We start from the raw sequence: 14,730 nt of genomic DNA on the forward strand, positions 1-14,730 counted from the left end.
ACACACACACACACACACACACACACACACAAATCCAGGTCTGGGTAATTGGTAATTGGGGTATCTGATTAGAATCCGCTTTACCTGTGGGTTGCTTCAGATGCTGTATTTAAACTCAAACAGGCATTCAGACTCTTTCAGCCTCTCCTTTTAAGCTTGAATGCCTTTGTGTATATAAAGATGTTGCACCTTGAAAATGGAAAGGAAGCATTCATGCTTGTTTCTTTAGCAAAGTCAAATTTTAAAGAGCATCGTCTCTTGAGAAGAGAATGATTCTATTTCCTAATTCTGTTTGCTTGATTAAAACGTTTGGTTTATTTTCTCTCATTCTTGGGAAACATATTTCTGTTCTTTTCTCTGCTCCAGAGGTTATGGAGGTAGAAGCAAAGAAAGGCGAGTCCACTCTTGCACTCTCTCCCCATGCTGTAGCAAATTACCTGAGAGCTGCTTTAGAGCTAAGCTACAAAGAGAGATGCCCCTGGAGCAAGCTGAACAGGCAAGGAATAGGCTTTCTCCTGTGGAAAGTCTCCAGGGATGGAACTTCCTTAGGGTCCTTAATAACCATCCTCCTACACTACAATCAGCTAAAATCTCTGACCTGTGTTTGAACTGTCCTTTAATTCAATCAAGCACTTTTATTTCAAAACTACATGCAAGCTTAATGAAATCTGCAGCATAGTGATTAGGGGTTAAATAATTTCATCGATTTGGCACTAAGCCTATGAAAAAGCCCTTAAATCTTTATATTTTTGTATTTAAATTTCACAAAATGGAAGTCTTATAATTTTGCCAATAATGATGGTCTTGATTTAATTCTAGCCACTTTATAATCTTATTGCTTTTTACACTTAAACTGTGTTCCAAATGAACACACACCACTCTTCCTTTCACTGGGACATATAGCGAATAAATTTACATCCATGATTGGGGAATAAAGAAATATTGAGTGTAACCTCCCTTTCAGGAAGGTTAACGGACTTTTTTAACCTGGATGTATGTATGGATGCCTGGGTGGCTCAGCCAGTTAAGCATCTGACTTGGGCTCAGGTCAAGATCTCACAACTCATGGATTGGAGCCCGCATTGGGCTCTGTGCTGACAGCTCAGAGCCTGGAGCCTGCTTCAGATTCTGTGTCTCTGGCTCTCTCTGTTCCTCCCCCATTCTCTCTCTCTCTCTCTCTCAAAAATAAATAAACATTAAAATAATTTTTTAACCTGAATGTTCTTGGAGCCACAGTATAGGGAAAATGTGTGCTACGGGAGAAAATTATGCATTACTTATAGCTCACCCGTTTGCTCTTTATGACTGTGACTCTATGGGAGCCATTTTGCACCTTTGTAAATTATCAATAACTGATAACAGTGCAAAATAATTCTTGTCTACAAACACGCAAATTCTTTTCTGTTCAATAGACTTTCCTAGCTAGTTTTGTCCTCATTTGCATACTCACTTCAGTATTCCTTTACTCTAAATAAGTTTGTACTTTCTGAACTTTTACTTGGAACTGGTTATAATACCTTACAGATCTCCTCATTAATGAGTTAAAGAAAATCTTTAACTTGCGTTCATTAATCTGTACAAGATGTGTACAAGAGTCCTGATTTTACCCTATTTTAAAAATGGTCTTTTAGCAATAGGAAGATACTAAACAAATAACATAAAAGTCAAAGGAGCTTACTTTGACAAAATTTAAGCAAAACGGTCTCATGTAAATGTGGACCCCTCCCATGCATATTCGTTTGACTTTAGAACACGTGCTACACTCTGTCCACCGGGGGTTGGGGTTATCTGCACACTCGACTACTGCCCTCAACCGGGATAGGGTAGTGGACATGTTTTAGTTGCCAGTCTAGCCCCATCATCAATCCTCCCTTCCCCTTTGCCTACAGCGCCCAGATTTTCCTTTAAGAACCTGCCCTCCTCCGTTGTGTAACAGCCAGGACACATGGCTGCATGGTCCCCATTCAGAACTTCAGGTGTGAGCCCTGACTGATCTAAGACACGTCGCACATTCCCATCCTCTTTGCCATAAGCAGTTGGTTCATGGATGGACAAATGAACCAAAGTTAGCTTATGAAGGCAAAACTCAGGTCTTCCTTCAACGTCTGGAGACAAAACAAGTTGTTTGGAGAGCTTTTGGCACAAAAGCAGCTGGTCCAGGAGGAAAGACATTTTTACAATGAAGGTGACATTACGAAAGTTGAAGTGAAGAAAATAAAAACAAATAAACCAAATAGTCCCCAGATTCTTATTGATTTTGCTGAGCCACTGTGTCAAACCACCTTGGCATTTGCTTTTCTTCTTGGCTTTGCAGACACGAGTGAATAAATTTCCTTATTCTTTTAGGAAGTGTGAGTTGGTTTCTATTTACTTATACCATTAACATTTCTTATGTTAATCAAATTGTGAGGTTTCTGAGATTAGAACCTCTGATTTTCTTAATGCCTCCTATAGCATAATGTGTGATAAGGAGACACTCAGAATCATATCATCCTTTTTTTTTTCAAATGTTTAAAACACTGCTTTTTCCAATTTTTACATTCTGTTCCATTCCAGGTGTCTTTTAATATTTTAAAGCCCGTTTATTATCTCTTGCCTGTATCTCATTTCTCATTTCCTCTCATACTTGTTCCATTAATTGTGTATAAAGTATCTTTATTCCTTTGGTTCTTACTCCAGGCATTTTGGGTTTTACTATTTAAAAAAGTATTTATGCTATTTCCAACTGGATTATGAAATCCCATCCTAACTGCCAATGCTCTTCTTTAGTACAACACAGAAGTAGTTAAATGGAAAATAGCCAAACTGACCTAATCCATTTATCACTTTATTGATGCTTTATGTGATCCCTAATTTCTTTTTCACTTGTAAATTATCTCATTAGATTTAATGTCAATAGAATATGTCTAACTCAATCTTCATCAATCAGTGTTTTAGAAGAGAAGAGCATTCTCAAACTCATCTATTTGAAACGAAGCTTCACAATTGTATAATTAGGTAAATTAGAAGGGCAGTTTTGAGGGCCAGATAAAAGTATCTGTTGAAACAAAGGAATTTGCATATCTGTTGATTGAGACACTCATTTAATTTCATCAAGTTGAAATACCCGCATTACTTATAATAGAGCATAAAAAAAAAAACACGGAAATTTTCATCAAAAGGACGATGGCTCAATATATTATACCAGACATTGAATACATAAATGGACAATGGCCAGACTATATATGACAACAGACCTCTGACGCAAGCAGCAACCTCTGCAGGCATCAGCCCAAAATGATCAGGACTTAGTGACTGCTAGCTTCCTTAATTTTTTGTCCATGCTTGCAACTCAGGATCAACCAGAGAAAGCCAAATGTGCTCCCAAACAAATCCCATAACACTTCTCATTAATCTGCCTCCAGCTTCTCCATGTATACAACCTCCAATCAGAGTATACGTGAGATCTTCCTTTTTGTCACTATAAAACTTTCCCTCACCCCTGCCTGCCTTTGAGGCTCCACCAAACACAAGTGATGGCAGCTAACTCCCTTGCTCTAGAAAACTCTGAATAGATTGTGTTGGTTCTCATTTGGCCCTAAATAGAGTTGTTTGTCCCCATGACAGTAAACCAAGACTTAACTGCAGTTTCAACCTTGCCCAGAGATGTCACCTTTAAACAGTCAATCTTCAATTTCTTGATCAGTACTAGTGAGGTCATCTGCATAATAAAACCCCCTCCCATTCCCACCTTCCCAAAAAGATTACGTGGCCTGAAAAAAATCTTTCCTTTTGCTAACAACCTCCTTGACCCATCCCCCTCCTTCTGCCTATTAAAAAACGTTCACTTTGTATAGCTCCTCTGAGTACCTATCCATTTATTAGAAGGGACACTGCCCACTCCCCCCACTCATGAATCATTGAATAAAGGAAATTTGATCTTCAAATTCATTCTGCGAATGTTTGTTCTTTAACAGACAACAAAGGTAGTTTTCTAAAACTGAAAAAAATCAGGTGACATAATGAGCAAGTTCTTTAGAATAAGCCTTTCCAAAGCCTTGAGCTTTCAACTGCGCCATTTTCTTCAAGATTTTATCTTTTTAGGTAATCTCTACACCCAGTGTGAGGCTCGAACTCACAACCCCAAGATTAAGAGCTGCACGCTTCACAAACTGAGCCAACTAGGTTCCCCATCAAACGAACCATTTTTTGGTACATGGTAGGCAAGTTCATTTTAAATTACACTGATGCCTTTGTACCTACCTTTCAGTGACAAAAACAAAAAAAGCAAACAAAAAACAAAAAAAAACACACTGATTCCTAATGGACAGATTCTCTGTGAGAGGAAAGCCAATACCAGGAAGGTCCTCAGACTTCAAACAACATATAATATGCACAAAACAAAATAGTATCAAACAACTTCTATAAGAATTTGTGATTTTGTTTTTCTTAGATTTACTTATGATTGTGCCCTTTCTTTTACAAAGTTGTCGTAGACTCTAGGTCTAAATTTCTCTTTTGGCCAGCAAAAGACCACATGCAGGATTAAAACAAGAGATGGCTAATGTCTGGGGAAAAGACAAGAGCCCCAAATAAGTGTCCTTGCCTGGTATTTACTCAGATCAGAAGGCTTACAAATGTGATGGGTGTGCACAAAGAAACAAAAGAAACTGTGAACATTAACTTGAGGATGTGAGGGGGAAAAGGGGGCTTTGAAGATATACAATGTTTGGGGTTTGGGTCAATATAAAACAAATTCCAGACACTGGGCAGATGGGTATATGTTTGTTAACAGAAGACAGGAGGTGCCATGCCTGTTTATCTTTGCCAGCCTTCGGGATGAGACAGATCGGGAGAATAACCTCAGGGTTGATAAGACACCTTTTCTTTTGTTAACCATCTCCACTCCGGACTGCTTTGCCAGCAGCGCAGTGGTCCATAGTCCAATTCACCAACCTGGCCCTATTCTCCTATGAAAGCAGCTTTCTGCTATAGTACTAAACTTGGGGTGCTTTCACCCAGAATATCTAATCTTGTTATTCCTATGTATTGAGCACCTTTGCACTGTTTCTATTTCAGGCCTTTGCCTCTCTCTATACATTTTTGGGGGCTCTGCACCTCCTATTTTGGGGTGCCTTTGCACCTCCCTATTCCTGGCACCTTTGTTCCTCCCTATTCTCTAGGTGTCTTTGCACCCCCCCCCATTCTTGGGGTGCCAATCTGGCTTACCCAAACTCGGGTGTGAGCATTTTATGGCTTTGTATTTCTTTATGCCTTGTTAACCCATTAGTGTAAGCCCGGGGGATTCCTAAGCTTATCCCCCACAGAAAGTAAAATTCATATGATTTTTCTTTCATGGTGGAGAGCTGGAAAACAGATCATTGATTTAGCACTAAATTTCCTAGCATATGACTTACATTTAAACAATAAGATGACCCTGTTTTGAAGATAATATGTGACCTCTGTGGGTGGGAGTTCAGAGGAGGGTGAACATAAGCAATTCTCCTTCTTGGCTTATGAAGAGGCAATGATTAGCATTGCAGGCAGAATGAAGGATCAGAATAACAGGGTTCTTTTCTTGGGTTTTAATCTCTTAGTCTTGAAACGAATAAAAGGTCTTCTGGGGTGTCTACCATATCCAGTTTCTCTCAAGTCCACAAGGACAAATTATCCCAACAACCAGGAAAAGGGATAATATTTTGTGTAAATCACAAATGCACAAAGTATTACATAGATGTTGATGAAGAATAATCAAAAACCTGAGAAGAACCTAGAAAACTTTGCTCTGAAAATCACAGAACCAGAGGCAGGGCAGCTCCTATGGGCCTGTAAGTTTAGTGGGTTAGAGAGAGAGAGGGATGCACAGGGAGACAAAAAAGCCTAGAAGCAATAAATTGAAGGTCAAAGTTTTTAAAGCTTGCCTTGTGGATTCATCCTGGTGGCAAAAACTTCCCAAGCATTTAACAAAATTCAAAATCAGAAATGGCAAATGTTTTGCTCTCTGAATCACTTTATGTTCTAATTTTTTTTTTTTTCAGACAAGACATGATCTTGAGAAAACTTGTCATATGCCAGCCGGATTCTTGGATTTTAACCGTAGACTTGGCAGTTTGGTCAGAACATCACCACTACACTGACATTTGAGAAGATGTGTAGCTCTTCGAAGACAGAAACCTGAATCTCCTCCAGTATTACCAGTCGGTGGAGTCTGAGGCAACAAACAACTGTATGCCTTTCACCTCACTGAGAGATCAGAAAATGTATCATTTTTACCTGTAGGAATTAATAAGGAACCAAAATTTCAAAAAAAAAAAAAAAAAAAAAAAAGAAATTATTTGGAGAATGCTATTATACCAGTGAATCCCAAAGACTTCCAAAGAAATGACAGGTTTGGTGGAAATTTTCTAGAGCTCACTGCACAAAAAATTTAATTACAGCACCCATGACCTCTACATGATATGACTCACTACACAAAGTGCCATAAAACAATTTTAGAGGGTTTCGGCGCTTCAAAAAAAAAATTGAAAACTGGTTTATTATTTGGGTCTTTATTGAAGAAAACTGAGATACTGTTCCTTTAATATTGTTTACACTGTGGTCTTTAAGGTATGAGAGTGGGGGAAGATGAGAGAATGAATGAGGAAGAAAGGACACATTTTGGTGTGTAAAATATGAAATAGTTGGCTGACATTTTCATCTGATAGACTCTTCTTCTGACTTTTCTCTCCCTTAGGACATGAACTTTCAAACAAAAACAAAAACAAAAACCTTTATCTCTTAACCTACTGAAGATAAAATTTGCTTCCTTTAGAGAGTGTCTCATAAGGAAATAGAAGCTAACATTTAAGTGGTTTTGGAACAATTGACTCACCACTTAGAAAAATAAATTTTATGCCTGTCCTACAAAAAAAATGCTTTTTGCTCTGAGGAGAAAGATTTGTAAAGTTAGGATCTGCCTAAATATATTGACAAGTGGGTTTCATTTTAGGCAAAAACATGTGTAAGCAGTGTTAATTACCTAAGGCCACAAGTGCCTATAGAAGTAAAACAAGTACAGAAATACACTCAGAACACTTTTTTCCCCACTCAAAGTACACAGCAAATCATATTAACAACTATTTATTGAAATGCACTCTGCTTTCCCTGACAGTTTATACCAAATAAAACTAACATTGAGAAAAAATTAGAAAAGTTTTAATGAGGTGGAAATATGACAATATCATGGGTAACAATAATATTTGTATTCATAAATAAATGCCATATTAGTTTCTAGAACTGCCATAACCTGATGCCACAAACTAGGTAGCTTAGGGGCACCTGGCTGGGTCAGTCAGTGGAACATGCAACTCTTGATCTTAGGGTCATGAGTTGGAGCCCCACATTGGGCGTGGTGCCTACTTAAAAAAATATATATCACTCCTCATCAGGAAAATACAAATCAAAGCCACATTGAGATACCATCTCGCACCAGTCAGTGTAGCTAAAATGAACAACTCAGGAAACAACAGATGCTGGTGAGGATGTGGAGAAACGGGAACCCTCTTGTACTGCTGGTGGGAATGCAAACTGGTGCAGCCACTCTGGAAAACAGTGTGGAGGTTCCTCAAAAAAAGTAAAAATAGAACTACCCTTCAACCCAGCAATAGCACTACTAGGAATTTATCCAAAGGATACAAAAGTGCTGATTCATAGGGGTACATGTACCCCCATGTTTATAGCAGCACTTTCAACAATAGCCAAAGTATGGAAAGAGCCTAAATGTCCATCAACTGATGAATGGATAAAGAAGATGTGGTTTATATATACAATGGAATACTATGTGGCAATGAGAAAGAGTGAAATTTTGTAGCAACGTGGATGGAACTGGAGGGTATTATGCTAAGTGAGATAAGTCAGAGAACACAGATATCATATGTTTTCACTCATATGTGGAACTTGAGAAACTTAACAGAAGACCATGGAGGAAGGGAAGGAGAAAAAACAGTTACATAGAGGGAGGGAGGCAAACCATAAGAGACTCTTAAATACGGAGAACAAATGTCCCTATCTTAATTTGATTGTCTAAAAAGAGCCTATTTTCAAATAAATACATTCATAAGTACTGAAAGTTAGGACTTCAACATCTTTTGGGGAAACATAATCCAACCAAGATGTATTATTGCTTATTTATAGTGACTCATTCTAAGAGTCAGCCAATTTGCTAATTAGGTTGATTAATAATTAATTGATTATTAATTATTAATGATCTCCCAGCAGACCTTCAGGTGGTCAGGGAAAGAACCTTGAGTGACAAGAAGACTTTTCAATTGAAACCCCTTCAGCATTGGATTATTGGGGGGTTGGGGGGTGGGGCGGTGTTTGTCCCGGCTTGCCAGCAAAGCTGCAGATTTTCTCTCTTCAGGCAGGGCATCAGAGAGGATCATGAGCTCTTAGAAACCACAAGCTGCCACACAGAGAGCAGGCATGTCGTGTGCCTCCATGTGTTCAACAGAGCACAGGGGAGCCAATATAACTTGGGAAATGATTGAATCTATGAGTTGTCTGCACTGCATAATAAAAACTCCTGAAGGAAGGACAAAAATGTCCAGGGTCCTCCTTTTTAAGATTTTTTGGGGGAAAAAAATCTATGTTCTTTTGTTGTTTCAGTTCTTTCTCCCAGAAGGAAATACTGAACATTTTACAAAATATAGATGAATCACAAGTAAATTTCATCCCAAGACTGTCAGTAGTCCTCTGTCTACCTGACAGCTGAGAGAGACTTTTGTCACCATTCTCCAATAGGAATCTATCCTCACGTTTTGGCTAGGGCAGTGTTCTCACAGTGTGGTCCCTTACCAGCAGCATCCGTATCACCTGGAAACTGGTTCGTAATGCAAATTCCTGGGCATTGCCCAAGACCAGGTGAATCAGGAACTCTGGCCATGAGCTGCAGCTATCTATTTTAACAAGCCTCCAGGAGATGTTTGAAGCTCCCTCAAATTTGAGAACCATTGGTCTTCACTAAAGTGAATGCCCTGCCAGTCAATATGGTTTAAATAAAAACTATTGGATTTTTTGTCATAATCAGCGTTTAGGGTTTACTTTAAATATATGTTTGGTGTTATTGGCTACTGTTGCTCTCCTGAAATATGGCTTTGTTAATAAAACTTTAGAATTGCTTTCTGATTTAAAAATCAGTAAGTGCCAAAATATTTTAGTGTCAAGTGTTCAAACTTACTTTGAGGGGAGAGAACATTTTCAAATGCAGCCTTGAAAATTTCAGACGGGGCATCAGTGTTTTTTCATCTGACTCCAGATTAGAGAAACCTCACAGGAGCTGAGAATTGATTTGCTCTGAGTATCTTGCTTTACATTGTTTCTGAAACACAAATGCCATCCCACACCTGCTGAATCACAATCCTTTTTGTTAGGGCCTCGGGTAGTCCATCTCAAAAATATCCTCGGATGACTCTATCGGACACACGTTATGAACTATATAACAGGCCTCACAAATTCTACCCTTGACATCTTTTGAGAAGCGATTACTTTTAACATGAAGACATCTGTCCTACTACAGCCACTTGAGAGAGTAAGTTACCATTTATAAATAAACAAAGCCCTTTAGTGGCTTATTCATATCATAAAGAATAAGCCACGGAGAAAGAAGCAGTCCCAGCTGAAGGTCCTGGGAAGGAGCCTGACGTAGATGGAAAGGTACAGCATCTGGAGGGTTTAGCCACATGCTGAGAAGTAGCAGCTCCAACTTATTGAGCACTGACCATATGCCACAGGCTCAACTTACATTATCTTCATATTCCCCGCCTCCAATACTTTTAACAACCCTAAGAGACCATGACGATTAGCCCCACTTCCAGACAAGGAAACTGAAAAGGAAAGCGATTTGCCCAATCGCAAAGCCAGGAAGCAGCAGGCGTGAGTTTGGAGTCAGATCTCTCTTGACTTCTTCTACTTCTGTACAGCTGCCGTTCAAGAACGTGGCAGGCATTGGGCATTTGATACACATTTGCCAAGTGTTCTGACAAGACACCCTGACAAAAGGGCCACAAGAAGTCCAGAAGCAGCCAACCAGCTGGCATCGGTGATGCAGGTCAAAAGGCATCACAAGTTGGATGCAACTAAACCATCCAACAGGAGGAGAACAAAGGAAGAAGAAAAATTAGTTAACATTCATTGAAACTTTTACTATGTGCTAGGCTCTATTTCAAACACTTCACCTGTGTTAATTTATGTAATCCTTACAACAAACCTATGTGACAAACATTATTAGTCTCTCAATTTCACAGAGAGGTAAAGAAACTTGCAGAAAGTCACCGGGATAAAACTCAGGCAGTCTGGTTCTAGAGAATGCACTCTTAATCATTATGAAAATTCAGATGTATCTTAATGATATTACCACATGGCCAGTAAACTTATAAACATGTAGACTATACAGACAGATGTGTATGGGAAATATTATATGCCAGTTCAAAAATATTGAATAATTAGCTTGTTCACTTGCACGCCATAATAATTATAAAACATTTGGGGCACCTGGGTGGCTCAGTCAGTTGAGGTCTGACTTCAGCTCAGGTCATGATCTCACAGCTCATGAGTTCAAGCCCTGCGTTGGGCTCTGTGGTGACAGTTCAGCGCTGGAGGCTGCTTCAGATTCTGTGTTTCCCTCTCTCTCTGCCCCTAACCCACTCACATTGTCTCCATCTCTCTCAAAGATAAATAAACATTAAAAAAAAATTTTATATAAGTATAAAACATTTAACATTTATTTTATGCATTATATATAAAGTGTAATTTTTCACCAGGCCATATGAATAATCTTGCTATGTAACAAACTGACCAAAATTTAGCAGCTTTTAAGGACAAACATTTATAATTACATAGTTTCTGTGGATCCAGAATCTTGACATGACATCTAGGTTCTCTCACTCAGCGTCTCTCCTAGGCTGCATTCAAGGCATTGGCCAGGATTTCAACAATCTCAAGGCTCAACTCAGGGAGGATCTACTCTCAAGCTCATTCATGTGGTTGTTGAGTGACCTCAGGTCCTCAGTGAGTATTAGTCAAAGACATCAGTTCCTTGATGTGTGGGCCTCTCTATGGAAGTGCTCACAACATAGCTGCTTGCTCCCCAGACAGGGAAAGAGAGAAAGAGAGAACATAGCCTTTCCATGACCTAATCTCATGACATATATATGACTTTTGCTATATTCTATGTGTTAGAAGTGAGTCACTTCTAGTCACCAGCCCACCCTCGGGGGAGGGAATTACATGAGAAAGGCCTGAATACTAGGAGGTGGAGGTCACTGTGGGCCATCTTAGAGGTTGCCTACAACAAACATTGGTATGTTTCATCATTTCCAGCCTCTTATGAACATCTTTCTTCAAACTATTTTGGGCCGTATTTCCCAAAATGCAACTCCTTAAACAAAACCTTTGAGGAGTTTCAAAACTCTTGAAAATAAAAACTAATATATACCAATACATGACTTACAGCACTCTACAGTGGAAACACTGTTCACATATATAACTCACTTTAGTGCTTGGAAGAGTTTTTAAATTCCGGGTCTCACACTATTGTTTTTTAAATGCCAGAATACCTCTCTTGTTACTTATTATGGGAACACATAAAAAGAAGGAAAATGTACGATTTCACAGATTGGCCCGGCACTGAGCACAGGGTCTGTTATAATAGGAGAAATAAAGATGAAAGGAGGCTTAATGGAGTTGGTGGGAAGCAAAGCTAATTTGAGAGAACAGGCATGTTTGTGAATTCTGATAAGCCCGGAGGAGGCATCTCATCGTCTCTTGGAAATACAGAACTGAAGGCCAGGGAAGAGGGGGGGACGGGAGAGTTTTTCCTTACTTTAATTCCTGATTATAGAAGTAACATGCGCCCATTGCAAAATGGATAATTTGAAGCATAAAGAACATAAAAATCTTACAGTCACACAGCCTAGAGACATAAGCTCTATTTAATATTCTCTAAATATTTCTAAGTATTTCTAAATTCAATATTTTCTAAAGCTCTTTATAGAAATATATATTTGTATATACAAAAATGATATGATATGCCAAGACTGTAACTCTGTCTTCTAAAGGATGTTGCAGATTCACATTAGTAGGAGTAGGTGGGTAAATCTCTTTAACATCAGTGAGGGTAGGAATCAGGAAAGATGAAAATCCCTGCATCATCGGTTCTGGACCACAGGAGGGCACATGGTCTGCAGGGCCCAGGAGAGGGTCTACATGGGCAGGAGTAGTTCCTGGAGCAGAGAAGAGACTGTGGAGTTAAAGAGCTTTGTCTCATAAAGGGCGAGAAATTGAATTTGACCAGGAGCCTAAGGAAGGGGTACCTGGAAATACAGAAGTAGGGAGTTTTAGAAACCAGGGAAGGCTGAAGGACTTTCAAGAACTTATATAACCAAGATTCATTTATTTCCTTATTTCTCTGATAAAGAGAAAATAATAGAAAATGTAAGTGATTGTAGATGTGTGATTGAAAGGGTCTGCTTTCCATGTTTCAGGTGACACAGTATAGGACAGGGATACCACAAAGAACCCAGAGAACTAAGGCTTTGCAAATTTTAATAAAATACCAACGCTACAGGGATAGTAGGTTGAAGAATGAGGATTTAAAGGAAGACATCTCTCTACACAACCTCTCTTTTTAGCAATCATATTTTTTTCCTTATTCCATACTATTTCTCCACTGATCCAGACGAATAAACTGGATACACCGAAGGCCAACATTCAGAGGAGGTGAAACCATTGAGAGAAGTTCCCACAGTGAGGCATTTGGAAATATCCACAGTAAAGATATGATGAAAGATATAGGGCAGAGTGCGGGGGGGGGGGGGGGGGGGGGGGGGAGATAGGCAAAAAAAAAGAAAGAAAAAGTGAGTATTATATAAATGACGGATGAAGAGTTTCAGAAGTTAGAAAGTCAATAGTGTTAAGAACTGTCAGGGCATTTAAACAAATGAAGATAAAAACAAATCCCCTGAAATTGCCATGAAGGAGGTCACAGATGATCTTAGAATGAAAGCAATATACAGGGAGGGAGGCAAGGTGTCCTGGCTGGAACCCAGACACCAAAGAGACAAATGAAAAAGGAGTGGAGGTAAACAAACAAACAAACAAACAAAAACTGATATTTGATAAAGAAGAGAATATTTACATGGCAGTCTTGAAATAACTCGCTACAAATTAATTAGCAATTATAGAGGGGGAAGATAATAATTTTACTGCAGAGAAACCTGGAGAACACCCGGTCATCAAAGTCCACCTCAACTAATGGAACTAACCAGCATCATGTGGCTTCTGATGTGATACAGAGAAAGACACATTTTGTGATATTCCATCTGTAAATGAATATGCTGAATCCAACTGTGAGGAAATATCAGACAAGCCAAATTTGAGAAACATGATATAAAATTACTTGACACATAAAACTGTCAAGATCAAGAAAGGGAAAGAAAGGCTGAAGAAATGTTCCAGATCAAAAGACTCAGGAAAGATCATAGCTAAATGTGATTCATGATTGATGCTGGACTTGGAAAAAGCAAACTAGAATAATAGAGTTGATTATTGGATCAATTGTCAACATTTGAACATTTACTTGTATTAATAGTATTGTACCAATGTAGATTTCCTCATTTTAATAATTGAACTGTAATTTTGCAGGGGAATATCCTTAGGAAATACACTGTGAAAAATTGAGGAGCAAAAAACCATCATTTCAGCAATTCAATCTCAAATGTCTCAAAAAAAAAAAAAAACAATGAAGGAAAGAGAGAATGACGAAAAATTAGGGAAAATGTTAACAAAGGGTGAATTTTGGAAAAGCTATATTGAGTTCTTTGTCCTATTCTTGCAACTTTTCTGTAAGTTTAACATTACACTAAAATATAAATTTCCAAAATAGTATGTTGCACTATTTGCTAAAGACCTGAAAAAAAACCATAGTTTGACAAATTAACTAAATAGGAAATTTTGGAATATCAGGCATAAAATAATGTTGTAAGTAAAATAGTAAAACAAAATAAAAAGACTTAGGTAGTTAAAAACTATATACTAAGATGAAAGTAGGGGTATTTGTTCTGCTTAGAAGTAACTTTCTCACTTTAACCAGACCTTTTTCTTTTTTTTTTTTTTTAATTTTTTTTTTCAACGTTTTTTATTTATTTTTGGGACAGAGAGAGACAGAGTATGAACGGGGGAGGGGCAGAGAGAGAGGGAGACACAGAATCTGAAGCGGGGTCCAGGCTCTGAGCCGTCAGCCCAGAGCCTGACGCGGGGCTCGAACTCACAGACCGCGCGAGATCGTGACCTGGCTGAAGTCGGAGGCTTAACCGACTGCGCCACCCAGGCGCCCCCAGACCTTTTTCTTAATATCGCATAAGTTTATGAGTGAGAGCTTGGATATCAGATTGCTTCTGTTTGAATTCTGACCCTCCCATTTTCCATGTGGTTGACTGTGAGTAAGCTAACCTCTCTCTGCCTTAATTTCCCAATCTATGAAATGGAAATAATAATAGGTTTTCATGTAATCACGAGGATTAACTAATCTAATAAACTGTTATTTAAAACAGTGTCTGGCTCATGGTATTAGCTCTTCTCTGTATTATTGGATCTTTGATTTATACGTTTTCAGGGTTTTGAAGAATCACAAACAATCCCCAGTGACACTAAGAGAGGTTTTCTAGAGAGAAAAATGATGGTGGCTAGAGTTTCAGTACATAGAGCCTGGGCATT

General features: G+C 38.7%; 1 long non-coding RNA gene across 1 annotated transcript in view; it reads left to right on the top strand.

Moving 5' to 3' along the window:
* LOC125911250 (uncharacterized) overlaps positions 1-8,153 on the top strand; it is a 31,447-nt gene extending 23,294 nt beyond the window's left edge. The window contains exon 5 of the long non-coding RNA XR_007454297.1: positions 6,018-8,153. This is a non-coding gene — a long non-coding RNA (uncharacterized LOC125911250). The remainder of the gene's footprint in view (positions 1-6,017) is intronic.
* The last annotated feature ends 6,577 nt before the right edge of the window (positions 8,154-14,730 follow it).

This window comes from Panthera uncia (genome assembly GCF_023721935.1).
Source record: "Panthera uncia isolate 11264 chromosome C1 unlocalized genomic scaffold, Puncia_PCG_1.0 HiC_scaffold_3, whole genome shotgun sequence".
Classification (NCBI taxonomy): domain Eukaryota; kingdom Metazoa; phylum Chordata; class Mammalia; order Carnivora; family Felidae; genus Panthera; species Panthera uncia.